Source organism: Peromyscus maniculatus, chromosome 1 (assembly GCF_049852395.1).
Source record: "Peromyscus maniculatus bairdii isolate BWxNUB_F1_BW_parent chromosome 1, HU_Pman_BW_mat_3.1, whole genome shotgun sequence".
NCBI classification, from domain to species: Eukaryota; Metazoa; Chordata; class Mammalia; order Rodentia; family Cricetidae; genus Peromyscus; species Peromyscus maniculatus.
Genome location: NC_134852.1, coordinates 184,368,981 through 184,382,975, shown reverse-complemented (window position 1 = coordinate 184,382,975; position 13,995 = coordinate 184,368,981). Strand labels below are relative to the sequence as shown.

Below are 13,995 nucleotides of genomic sequence, written 5' to 3'. Positions count from 1 at the left end.
ACTTGGTGGCTAAATTCCTATCAGTAGGATTTCTGGGTCAGAGGTTAAATGCATATTAATCTTTCTAGATAAACATTGCAAAACTGGATTCCACAAAGGCTGCCAATTTTTATTATAAACCAAATTTGCATTCCTAATTTTTGTTTATGATATACTGCTAATAATTGTACAAAATTATGAGCCACACTAAAGTTGTAAGTGTTTATTTGTTTGAGGCAGGGTCTTAGTATAGAATCCTGGCTAGCCTCAAACTCAGATCTGCCTGCCCCCTGATATCCACAGTGGAGTGATAATATACATATGGTATGGTTGCAGGAATCAAATTGAAGCCTTTAACATATTCACCACCTTAGATATTTATCATTTATTTCCTGTAACAACATTTGAATTCCTGTCATAGCTATTTTGAGTTTCAGTGCAGTATTATGATCCAGAGTTGCATTTTTCCACACCCCCACCCCTGTAAATGTCCAGCCTTAACTGTGCCTGTGTGGTAAGTTGGAAGTATTGCCTGTTTTCTTTGGTTTCTCTTCAGTTCACGTCGAGACTTAGCATCTTTCCACTCTTCTTGTCCGTCTTCGTGTTCACTCTGCAATCCTTTCACTCTGTTCTTGGATTTGAACTCTCTAATCTGGTGTACTTTGCTGTGGGCTTTTGTTTTCTCCTTTTTCCTTCTCCTTTGTCCTTTTCCCTTCCCAGAACGTTCTTATTTCTATTACATTGACTTACATGAGCACATTTTAAGCAAGGAAAATTAGTCTTACTTAATATACATTACATGCACTTTGCCTTCTTGGGCTTTTTGTTTTCATTAAAACAGTTTATTTTACTTTAATGTAAGGAATATTAAACATCCTTTTAAAAATGAAATGACAAAATAAAAGATTGATGCTGATTGAGAAAACTTTGACCACACTTTGGGTTGTTTGGGGGCACTGAATAGTTCAGGGCTACAGGGTGTCTACACTGATCTAGTCAGTCCTACATTCACAAAGACCTGTAGCATCCCATTTACCAAGATTATTTATAAAGAGTCCTCATCACTGATGCCCTTTTCCTCTGTTGCATTGCCCCATCGGTTTATTGGCACTCTGGGCAAGTGAGCTCCCAAAGTCTTTGACTATTAACACCGGAAAGTAGTCATTCTGGTGAGATCATTTGTGCAATCAGAAGTTGTAGGTGATTCTCACTTCTATATCCTAACTATGTAGACTTGTATCTGGTTCATGAAACACAGATATTGAGTGGATTTGGAAGAACAAGAGGTACAGGGGCAAAGGTGACCAAAAATAAAAGGCTGGAATGGAGATTCATTTGGAGACCTTTCAAGTTGACTAGATGGATCTCACAAATACACGCCTAGAATGTGCAATGTCTCCCTTTCCTGCTGTCTTAACTCCTAGTCAGTTAGCGTCTAGACATCTGGGGTGGGCTCCCAGGTAATGATAGCTTATTTATCTCACACATGTACAAACTGAATGAATGAACGCTTGTATCCAGTGTTGACTGAACTCTTCTCTCCATGTTCACACAATTACTGTCCAGACTGCTACTGAGATAATTATGTCTCCTCTCTTGAGTAGTGTTGGAAAAGTCACCTCAGAGTGAGAAAAAAAAGAAAGAGAGAGAGAGAGAGAGAGAGAGAGAGAGAAAGAAAAAGTCTGACTCTCGTGGATTTCTCTCCAGAGTTCTTCAACAAGCAAACTTAAAAGGATTCTAGTTAATAAAAATTGAATATACAGTGTGTTGTTACAATTTATGTAAACTAAGCTTCAGTCTAAATCCCAGGAAAATAGTAGGTTAGTTCTTTATTAATTACACATCTCCTGAGCAGATTTTAAATATTTTTGACAGTTCAGAAGTCTATATTTATAGCCACACCATGATACAGTACTTACTTGGTTTGGCATATGATATTTTCTTAAATATTAATAACTTAACTTCTAGTAGAGTTATGGCCTCTTTTCTGTTTGACCTGTGGTAAACGAATAGCTTTGTTTACTCTTCATAGTTTTCAGAAGACAATCAACTCAATTAGTTTGTATTTACCAGAACAAAAGGCCACAGTCAGAAAAATAGATTGAATTTTCCGAAAACTGATGCTATTAGGCTTTGACTTCTGTTACTGTTCAATGACATTCATACAGAAAAAAATAATTGGATACTAGAACATTAGTGAACAGCCACCATTACTCAAAGTGATCATGGTGGTTCATTAAGCAAACATCTCAGGCCAGGCTGAGGAGATCATGAATGAATGATGTCATTAATTAGGTTTTTGACCAGACAATTTTGCTGTGTTTTAGTGATGGCAGTTTTCTTTTCTAAACAGTGTATTGACATGAAAGATAAATCGAGGTGCTGAGACTGTGTCTCTGGCAAAGGAAGGCTCAAACATGGCTTCCCATGTCCAACAGTTTTGTGTTACTTTGATCCAAGTTATATCTTCAGCTTTTAATTTATTAATCAGGTTGACTAAATAAGGCTGATGGGAAATTCACTTGTGTATTTGTCTTTGACATTTTGCACAGAAGGATAAATGAATGTGGCAATGGAATCTACATAGAAAAATGAGTTCCTGGAAATAAGAGTTTCTGTGATTTGTTATACTAAGACAAGTCTGAGGGTGAACGACCTTCTTTGTGGTAAACCAGTTGTCCCTGGAGAAATGGAGCAGATAAAAACAGAATTTTCATGTCAATTGTGGCAAATGTAAAATGTATAAATTACCGGGAGCTTTTGTGAGGCCTCTCTGGTTATCCCTCAGAATAATCATACGGCAAATGTGCGATTCATTTCTTTAAAGTGTGGAGGGATGGGGAGGTGGCTCAGTGGGTAAAGTGCTTGGGAAGCAAGCATGAGAACCGGAGTTTGGAGCCCTAGTGCCATTTAAAGCCAGGCCCACCTGTAACCGGGCATTTGGAGATTATTGGTGAGATTATTAGGGCCACTCCACGTAGTTAAAAGGGAGGTTTATTGTGTGGGGTAACTTACAAGTGAAGGGGTAGGTAACAGGGTCTGGGAAAGGTGTGGCGCAGTACAGCAGTGTTCTTTGGAGAACTCTGCTCGGTCTACCTCTAGCGTCCAGGGTCCAGGAACCAAGAGAGGGTGGCCCATCCGGATCTTGGGTCTTCAGGGCCCACTCTTGGCCCCGCCTGGTAAGTGTGACCATTACTGAAGCCTCAATGGGGGTTGGAACTTCCAGACCAAAGCTGGAACGGCTACCCACTATAGGATATGAGGGTATTATGGCCTTGGGGGCTTGTTGGCCATCCAGTCGAGTCAAAATGGTGAGCCCCAGGTTCAGTGAAGAGACACTATCTGGACCAGAATGTGAAGAAGTGACCCCAGGCTCCAGATACACATACACCAATAAAACAAAATAGTTTCTCATGTTGTGCAAATTAAGAGGGGATATTTTCAGCTTGTCAAAGTTTAAAGTGCCTCTTACAATACCAGGTAGGAGAACAGGGCCAGTTCCCAGTGCATTGTCTTTCAGTGAAGTAGATACTTGCTTTGTGTTACTAGAACATGACCATTAAGACATTTTTTTCCCCATTTCTGTCCCAAATGTTAGATAATTGACCCTGGTTTATGTTGTGTATTTCTAGGTGAGGCTACAAGTCCCATTGAGGTCAATTATTAGGTGTAAGTGTTTATGTTTATAACACAGTATTTGTGGTTCAGGAGTCCTCACCATTGGTCAGGTGAAACATGTTAATTATTGTCATCATGAGGCAGCACAGTTGCTGGGCAGCAGCATTAGGAATTGGTCACAACACATTGAGCTGTGCCACTAGGGAGCTTCCTGCCCAGGTACCCTCTGGCCTTGGTGTGACCCATAGGGAGTTGGATTACATCAGTGTTGGCCATGAGCTAGAATCTGAGGACATTTGTTATTTCCCGGTATGTTCTGCTCCACGCTGAGACTGAATGCACTTGTGGTAGAGTAACTCAATGTCTGTAGTTTTATATTTAACTAATTTTTGCCTCATAAAATTACTCTTTTTATGTCTTAGTTTTACTGATAAGACGTTGGAATTCATGCTAAGTTCTGTACTAGGTGTCTTTCTTATATAGTATGCTTTCTCTTTATGATTTAGGTGCTGTTATCTCCACTAGTAAAGGCTACTGTAATTCAGAGTAATTGAGCAATTTGTTCCAAATCTTAAAGTAAGTAAATAGAAGAGCCAAGACTGAAGTCTAGATCACCTAGTTCCAGAATTTCATGGCCTCTCTACTTACTACCCTCACCCATAGGAAAGTATGGACAGCTACATTAAATAGACATGAAAACCATATAAAGAACCCTGCAAGCACCACCCAGCAATAGAACTTTCTTAGCAATGTGATGTCCACATTCCTTCCCTGAACTTTGTTAGACAATCGTCCCCTCTACCTTTATGTACTTCCAAGAGATGGTCATAATGAATAATTTGATACTCATCTTTCCAAATATATATGCAATTGCATACATTATATCTAGATAATCTGTATACACTTCTCATGTATCTTACTGTGTCGTCATTAGTAGGCATTTTTATTTGCTAGCATCTCCTGAACGTATTTATCCGTGTGTGTGTCATTGGGTGTAATATTGTTTCATTGATTCCTTCACATGGACCTTTTACAGAATGGCAAAATTTCTTTTAATATGTCATTTACCTTGATTTATTTCGTGAAAGTACTAATTAATCCCCTCGCTTGAAATTCAGATTATCAGAAAGTACAAAGGTGCAAAAACTTACTTCTTCCCCTCTGCTTTTTCCTCCCTCCCGCTCCTCGCCTTTGATTGGGAACGGAATAGGTGCCGGCTTTAGAAGCAACAGACTGCCTCAACAGCAAGAACTTGCTAGAATGTGGCCGGCCCTGTGAGAAATAATGCTAAAACTTTCTTGGTCATATGGCCCAAACCTGTTTCTAATGTGAAGTATTTGCTTCAAGTTACTTAGAAAAGTTGCACAACCCATTTATATTCAATTCTGTCATATTGCAAATGAATACATTTAAAAAGGGATTTAGTTTATGTATACAAGTGTTTGCCTGCATGGATGTATGTGCACCACATGTATGTTTGGTGCCTGTGGAGGCCAGAAAGGATGTGAAATCTCTTGGAGCTGGTGATGCGTGTGGTTGTGGGCTGTTCTGTGGGTGCTGAGAATAAAACCTGGGTTCTCTGTAAGAGCAGAAGTACTATTAACCATTGAGCCGTCTCTCCAGCCCCTTCAATTTTTTAAATTATTACTTTACTGCTATTATAAGCTATTTTAGATTAAAGGCTAATAAATGTGTGTTTACATAGGCAATTGAAGCCACTCTGATTTCATTGTCTCACATTTCCACATCTGGAGGCACGGCTGGCTTCCAGGTCATGTGACGGTCCAGTGAGCATTTGGATGTCTGCTCTCTGCATGGGCAACTCTGCTTGGACTCTGACTTTCCTCAGTCTGCTTTGGTTTCTCTTTACAGTGCACACATATTTATTTTTAATTGCCATTTTAAGTGAATAGTTGCTACTTTCCAAAGCCCTCTGCTTTTGAAGAAGTTAAGGGAGAGCAGAGCAGTAACCAAAGAAGCCCTTTTGCATCTCAATGAAAGATGCTCTTTCATTACTGAGACAAAAAAGAAAAAAGCCAAAAAAAATTCCAAATCAGTGGATGTTCACATTCTGAGTGCCTCATACTTTTTGAGCTCCCAGGAGCATGCCGGGGAAGGAGAACAGACCTTCAGTAGTGATGGCTTTGTCCCATGCCCCTTTCTGGAGCCCCTTTGAGACTGCTGCTTTGGAAGCCACTAGGGAGTGGGGAGCCAACTACTTTAAGCTACTTTTTGGATGTTGTTAATTTTAACTTTACTTATGCATATGGGTGTTTTGCTTGCATGTATGTCTGTGTACCGCATGTGTGCAGTGCCCACGGAAGCCAGAAAAGGGCATTGGATCTCCAGATCTGGAGTTGCAGATGGTTGCAAGTCTCAATGTGGGTGCTGGGAATCGAACCCAGGTCCTCTAGAAAAGCAGACAGTGCTCTTAACCACTGAACCATCTCTCTAGACCTTTTAAACTAATTTTCTTCACTTTTAAAAGAGATTCTTGGGTGTAGAAACTAAAGGGAGGAAAACATGAAGAAGGGAACTCTTTGAAGAGCAGGCTCCATTGCATGTGAGGATGGTGTGGTGGTTTGATTAAGAATGGCCCCCACAGGCTCATAGATTTGAATGATTGGTCACCAGGGAGTGGCACTGTTTAAAAAGATTAGCGGGTGTGGCCTTGCCGGAGGGAGGAAGTGTGTCAAAGGAGCCGGGCTTTGAGGATTTAGAAGCCCAAGCCAGACCCGGTGGACCTCTTCCTCCTGCCTACGGTTCTGGGTGTAGAACTCTCAGCTCCATGTCCAGCACCAGGCCTGTGCGCTGCCTTGTTTCCTGCCATGCCGATAATGGACTAAACTAAGCAAGCCTCTACTAAATGCTTCCTTTTGTAAGAGTTGTCGTCATCATGGTGTCTCTTCGCAGCAGTAGGACAGTGATTATAACAGTTGGCTTGTACACATATTAGTGGTACCAGCCATGTTTGGGTCGGACTCCATGCCTTGTAGTACTACCTACCACCTTAGGTGTGGCAGTGCCTGTATTTTTAGAGCCAAAGAAAAATACTCAGAAAGGTTTATTAATTTATCAAAGTCACAGTGAGACTTAAGTGTAGCTCGCTCTGCTTCATAATTCATCTTTCTAAAACTAACTTGTTTATTACTTTGCCTAGTCCCAGGATATCACCATTTCCGCAGACCTGAAGTTTTCTTCTTCGCTTTGTATTTTCTTGACCTCTTACTGTTTCAGATGCTGAACACAGGGCTTCTGCGGGACAGGCATCCTGGGGGAGACAATCACGTGGGGCGCCAGTCAGTCTTGACTGTACTCATTAGCTTGTAGCTGACAAGCCCCAGCCTTCAAAAGGGAGGGGCCTGCATAAGGATAAGAGGGTAAGAGAAGTAGAGTTCAAGTGAGGGCCACCAGAGCCCGGTCCAAAGGGACTTTTGTGTCACGCAGACTGCTGAGGAGGTGGGTGAGGGAAGGTGAGACTTCACGGGAGGCAAAGTTTGTTACTGTTGGTATTGTTCGAAGAAAAAAATTGGGGTGAGGGATGTGGCCAGAGAGGTGGCTCAGCAGTTAAGAACACTTGTTCTTGCAGAGGACCCGGGTTAGGTTCCCAACACACTGCATGACTCACAACCACTTGCCCCAACAGTTCCAGTGGATCTGACCTCAGGTCTCCTCACAGGCCCCTGCATACACATAGTACTCACACATACACTTGAGAACCCCCGCCACATACAAATGAAATCACCTTTTTTTTTTTTTTTTAATAAGAAGGGCAGACAATGCAGCAGGAAGGAAACTAGATGGTTTTGTTCATCTCTGCAGTGACATTGAATGATCAGCCAGTTAAAGCTGAAAATAATAAAATTATACCTACCACAAACATTAAAAATAATGAGGGGAATAATCGAGGCACATTATTACATTTGTTTGTTTGTTTGTTTGGGGGAAGGGGATGCGTGTGGAACAACTCACAGGAGTTGGTTCTTTCCTTTCATCCTGTAGGCCTTAGGGATTCACCTTAGGTCATAAAGCTTTATAGTAAGTACCTTTACCGACAGAGCCATGTCACTGGCTCAAATTATACAAAATAATTTTTAAAACTTAATAAATGCTTTGGCTGTTTTCCATCCCAAACATAGTGTCATGTGATTTTATCTGAACTGGGCTCTGATGTGTGTTTACGGCCATCCTGGAACCATACCCGTTGTATCTCACCAACTTCGTCCTGTCCTTAATTCTTTAAAGTGGTGCCAGAGCAGCAAAGTCTTCAGAAGCAGCCCATTGCCAAGCTCTTGGAAGTTTGTAAGCACTTTTCCCTTTTCAAATATTGAAGTTGTCTCAAATACGAGTTTGGTAGCGTTCTCCTGTCACCAGATTATTATTATCACCCCACTAAAACGTTCAGTTTAATTTTATAGTATTAACAGCTCATTTCTTTCCCTCATGCTTGCATTTCATCAGTTAGTAATTTAATTAAATCCTGTAATAGCAGGAACAAGTCTAACCTGTATGAACAGGTTTGGAAGCAAGTACAGCTAGCTGGCTGTCTTGATAAACATTGCTCAACCGTGTGGGAAGGGCGTGGCCAGGCCTAAGTCAGCTATTACCGCTGGCAGTGAGTGGTGCTTTAGTCATCTGCATGTATTCCTGTACTGTACAGCGGAAGGACTTAATCCAGCCTGAGGATTAAGGAGAGGCTGAGTAGTTAGAAGAGCTTGGGATGTCCTGGTTTTAATGCCTACTCCTTAACTGTTCCGAGGAGTTATTTATTTGAGGTACCTCAGAGACTCCAAAACCTGAACTTGATTTTATTCCTAATTGTGTATTAGATTGTAAGTGTGAAGGGTACTGTGCTGGCTAGTTTTATGTCAACTAGACACAAGCTGGAATCATCTGAAAGGAGGAAACCCCAATTGAGAAAATGCCTCCATCAGATTGAGCTGTAAGGCATTTTCTTAATTAGTGATTGATGGGGAGGACCCATCCCATTGTGGATTGTGCTATCCCTGGGCTGGTGATCCTGTGTTCTGTAAGAAAGCAGGGTAATGAGCCAGTAAGCAGCACCCGTCCATGGCCTCTGCTTCAGCTCCTGCCTCCAGGATCGTGCCCTGCTTGAGTTCCTGTCCTGGCTTCCTTCAATGATGGAAGCGTAACCTAGTAAACCCTCTTCTCCCCAACTTGCTTTTGGTCGTAGTATTTCATTGCCCAAAGATAGAAATTTGTACCAGCCTAGTGGGGTATTGCTATGACAGACCTGACCGTGGTTCGGGGAGAATTGTGGAAGGACTTTGAAACTTTGGGCTAGAAACACCAGTGAATGTGGAGAGCTCAATGGGGTATTCTGCAGAAGCTTGGAAGAAAAGCATCATCAGAGCGGAGGATGGAGGCCTGCCTTGTGAAGTTTCAGAAGGAAACAAAGAGTCTCTGGGGCCTTTTGTGTGAAGAATCTGTGGGGTCTGGTCAGCTGGAGCTGAAGAATCAGCTGTGATAACAAGATACCAGAACCTAAAGTAAAACCTCTGCTGTGCCGGGAAAGCCGGGAAAGGGACTAATGGTTACAGTTAGCCATTGATTGGTCTGTTTCCTGGTGCTGCAATGAAATACCTTTTTAACAAAAGATTTATTTACCTCCCAGTTTTGAAGGCTGGAAACCAAGATCTGGCAGCCCCATCAGTTTGGTGTCTGCTCAGGGCTAATAGTGCCTTCAGGAAACAGGAAACTGTGCAAACTGAAGCGTTCACATGGCCAGGCAATGAGCTACAGAGGAGCTAGTGTGAGTTTCCCTTAGAACAACTCAGTCTGTGGAGAACTCACCTTGGATCCTGCTAGAATCACCTAAATCCTTTTCCAGCACAGTGCCCTCAATAGTTCAAGGACCTCCTTTTATGTTATACTTCGTAAAGGTCCATGTTTCCTCCCAGCATCACACTAGGGACCAAGTTCTCAACACATAAACCCTTGTGTGGCAAATTAGTACCATGAAAGTGTTTTTCTTTGTGGGTAGGAGGGTTGGGGGTGAGGTTAGGGGGAATGGGGGGGTGAGGTAGGGAGGGTTGGGGGATTGGGGGGATTGTTGTGAGTGCTCCAATTGTAAGAGTGTAGGTTTTTTTGTTTTTGCTTTTTCTTTTTTGGTTTTTTGAGACAGGGTTTTTCTGTGTAGTTTTGATGCCACTCTGTGGACCAGGCTGGCCTTGAACTCACAGAGATCCTCCTAGCTCTGCCTCCCGAGTGCTGGGATTAAAGGTGTGCGCCACTGGTGCTAAGAATGTAGGTTTATGGCAGAGAGCAGCTGGAAAAAGTTTCTTTTCGTCTTGGTCCTTGTGACCTCTGGACACTGGGCTGAGTGTATTATGTGTGTGTGCTAACTCAGGTGTCACTAGATAGCTTCCACTGAGCTCTTCCTGGTAGAGGAAGCTCCCAGGAGTCTGTGCAGATAAATTAGAACATAGAGTTCATGGTCTACTGGCTTGTTACAGGACGTTCTTTAAGAGATAGTCCAAGTCATTGAACATCAACATTTTAATTTCTCCATTAGATATTCCTGTCCGATTGGTTGCTGCAGATTTGATGATGACAAGGCAAAGGATTCTGTAGAGTGTCTCTGAAAAGATGGGTTAAAACTAAAGGAATAGGTAACTTTATGAAAAGGATGCTTATCTTCCTAATGCACATTTATTCATTTCACATAACTTCAGACTTACTTAGTTTGGTTTCCATTTTATGATGTCTGGCTCCAGAATTCGTACAAACGTGTTTAAAGAACACAAAGCCACAGCCTTTGAAAAGACAAGCAATATGGATAGCTCTGAATAATTGAATCTCCCATTGTGTGTGATGGGGCCTTGTGTCTCATAAAATATAGTACAGAATGCCATGTAGTTGTAGCCTGGAGCCATTATTTCTGCCATCCAAGAACCTTGAGTCTCCTAAAGTAGGAATCCATGGGGCTACTGATGGAGGAGGGGCTACCGAGTTTTAGGCTCAGGCTCTTGAGGGGTCAACATTGGGTCTTTAGATACAGTCTGTTGACTAGCTTTGGCCTCCTATTTGGTGGAGGGATTCCTGATGGCCAAAGCAAAATGAAAAGCCTCACAAGATGCACCTTATCTATAAGACAGGAACTGATTCGTTTTCAAACAAAACAAATTCCTCTTCAAAACTCAGAGAGGAAAGATGTCAGAAGGGATTGGAAACTACTTTCTCCTTCAGCAGAGTACTGGGGTATATGCAGTTTTCCCAGTATCTGTGGAGATGGGATGTCTCACCAAACATTTGAGTAATGAGGACCTTGCTCTAGGCAGATGGACTGAGCAGTGTGTCCCATGTAAGATCAACGGAGTACTCATTTGGGGGATTGGACCATTAGCATTTCACCGGAAAGTCTAAAGCTACCCCACCCACTCAGCCAAAGCTGTTGTTAGCTGAATCTTGATTGTCTGTGCCAACATCAAGATACTATTTTAAAAGTTATTTTAAATCTCTCTCACTCCCCGCCCTTTGTGTATGCACGTGTGTGTTTATATACAGTGTTTCTGAGTGCATACAGTGGTCAAAGGACTACTTGAAAAATAGTTCTCCTTTTCCTTTTTTTTTTTTCTCGTTTATTTTATTTTTTGAGACAAAGATCTGCCTGCATCTGCCTCCCAAGTGTTAGTATTAAAGGCATATACCACAATCACGCAACTATTTCTCTCCTTTTATCATGTGGGTCATGGGGATCAAAGTTGTCAGACTTGGTAGCAAGTGCCTTTATCCTTTGAGCCATCTTGCCAGCCCTCTCCTGTAGAGTTTACTGAGATAATCTTTTGAGGGTTTAAGGGGTAGGTATCAGAAAAGGGCCCAGACACCCTCTTGACAGCCCCACTGGTTGGTCTCAGAATTCCGGGCCTTTATCAAGCCGGTTGATCAACTGGGTGACAGGTCAGTGACTTAATGAAATGGAATTTCTAAAAATACTGCCTTCTTCCTGGCCTGCTTCCTTATCTGTCACTGTGATGTTACTCAGATGTTTCCTGGCTGTCCTGGTTGCCTCTGGAACTAGACAAGAAATGAGTGAGAAAATAGAGGTTGGGTAAGAAAATACCAATTAAAGATTTGGTATGTATATCCTCGTCAGATGGTGTGCCTCACGGCTTTGTATTTTCAGCAGGACATGAGTATCTTGCACATCAAATTTGGTCTTTTCACCTTTCTTTTCTCTTTTCACTGTTTCCTGACCTGTTTTTTTTTTTTAGTTTGAGGAAGTGGATGTAGGTGAGAGTTGGTCTGGGCAAAGGTGATGTATGGATGCACTTCCGGAATCGGGACTTGCTTTGATTGAAGGTCATTGTGTGAAGGAGCAACTTCCATGGGTCAAATGCCCAAGGTCTGGTGGGAGAGCTTTGGCTTCCTGTGACAGTAGTTTCTTTGTGGCACTAGAATGTCACTGACTTGTTCTCTGCATTCATCTCATTACTCACCTCTAGTTCTTGTGTCTCATTTTCTTCTTAAAATTTCTAGTACTTAAAGCTTGTGTGTGTGTGTGTGTGTGTGTGTGTGTGTGTGTGTGTGTGTGTGTGTGTGTAGAGAGAGGGGGGGGGAGAGTTTTAAATCAAATGAGTATACGACATAAAATTCCAGTATTCTAATTTAAAATCATTCTTGAGGAGTCACTTACTGTTCTTGTGGTACAGTAGGGGACCAGTAAATCACGAAAGAGTTGAAGTAGCTTAAATGATGACAATTTAAATGTAGGACAGTAAAATAAATCTGCTGTCTTTATCATTCAGTATTGCCATCAACATCTGTGATTCCGGTTCTCTCTCCCATTCATCACCCTCCAGTCTGGAGAAGGAGACAGTATTTCAACGCAGATCTTAGATAAGATGCCATTTCCACCCTGGGACTTGACTGCTGTGTTTGCTGTTCAATTGTTTACTTTTTTCTGTTGACTTTCCTTTTCTTTGATGCTGAAACGACACCTGGACTGTGTCCTGGATATGTTTTGGAAGTAAACCTTCTGCCGTTCTTACCCTGTGATTAGTCCTTCAGAGACTGGTCTCCTGAGGAAGACCGCTCCCAGAGTAACACTCACATCTCATTGCTGGGAGAACTTCAAGGAATGACTGCTACCTCCCCACTTTAGATGGAAAGTGGGTGCCTGTTATATGGTGCTGCTTTAGAAATAGGCTCGACTCTAAGTCATAATGACTTGTATCATTTTTTTAAGCTCATAAAGAAATCATGGCTTAAGATAATGAAACCCCTAAACCAGTGGTTCTCACCCTCCTAATGCTGTGACCCTTTAATACAGTTCCTCATGTTTGTAGCAGGAATCTTAAATGTTCTTATTAATAAAATCAAACCCGAGGCGAGTTATTGGGGTCCATGCTGGTAGATCAGAGAGACAGAATAAGCCACAGCTATCTCACCTTGCCAATTCCTCAGCTGGTCCTGTTTCCTCAGACTGGAAGCTTCTGTGTCCTCATCCCAATGGCTCTCAGCTGAACTGCTGCTCGAAAGCCTGAAGCTTAACCAGCCAAAATCTTAACTAGCCAAAATCCTCTAGTTTCTGGTCCTCACGCCTTATATATCTTTCTCCTTTCTACCACCACTCCCTGGGATTAAAGGCTGGGTTTCTGGGATTAAAGGCGTGTGTCACCATGCTTGGCTATTTCCAATGTGGCCTTGAACTCACAGAGATCCAGAGGGATTTCTATCTCTGGAATGCTAGGATTAAAGGCGTGTGCTATCACTGACTAACTAGTGGCTTGTCTGTTCTCTGACCCCAGGTAAGTTTATTAAGGTACACAATATTTTGGTGAACACAATACCACTACACATGTTGTGGTAACCCCCAACCATAAAATTATTTTCGTTGCTCCTTCATAACTGCAATTTTGCTAATGGTAATGTAAATATATCTGTGTTTTCCGATGGTCTTAGGTGACAGCCACTGCTCTAAATGGATGTCATTTTTGTTTTCTAGTTTCTTAAAAAGAAAGCTGTGTTTTATTGTTGTTTGGTTGGTTTTCATTTTCTTTTCTCTTCTTTTCTTTTATTTTTTCTCTTTTTTTTGAGACAGAGCCTTATTTTGTAGCCGAGGCTGGTCTTGAACTCACTATGTAGCCCAGACTGCCATGAAGCTCACAGCAATCCTGCATCAGTCTCAACTGCTGAGATTTCATTTTAGAGCATCACATTCCACTTGGAAATTGTTCATTTTACAAGTTCATTATTTATCAGTTTACAATTGGTATAATGACGATCCACACAGTATTTCAGTTTTTAAAAGATTTCTTATTCGGGTGTCGCAGGAGCAGTTCAAGAATGGAAAATGTTAAAATACCATCCGTGTAAGTTACGGAACAGTGAGAGCTGCAGGGACAGAAGTCAGTTGCTGTGCCTTAGTTCTCTGTC

General features: G+C 41.9%; 1 protein-coding gene across 17 annotated transcripts in view; it reads left to right on the top strand.

Moving 5' to 3' along the window:
- Sgms1 (sphingomyelin synthase 1) overlaps nt 1–13,995 on the top strand; it is a 275,114-nt gene that overhangs the window by 203,381 nt on the left and 57,738 nt on the right. The window lies entirely within an intron of this gene.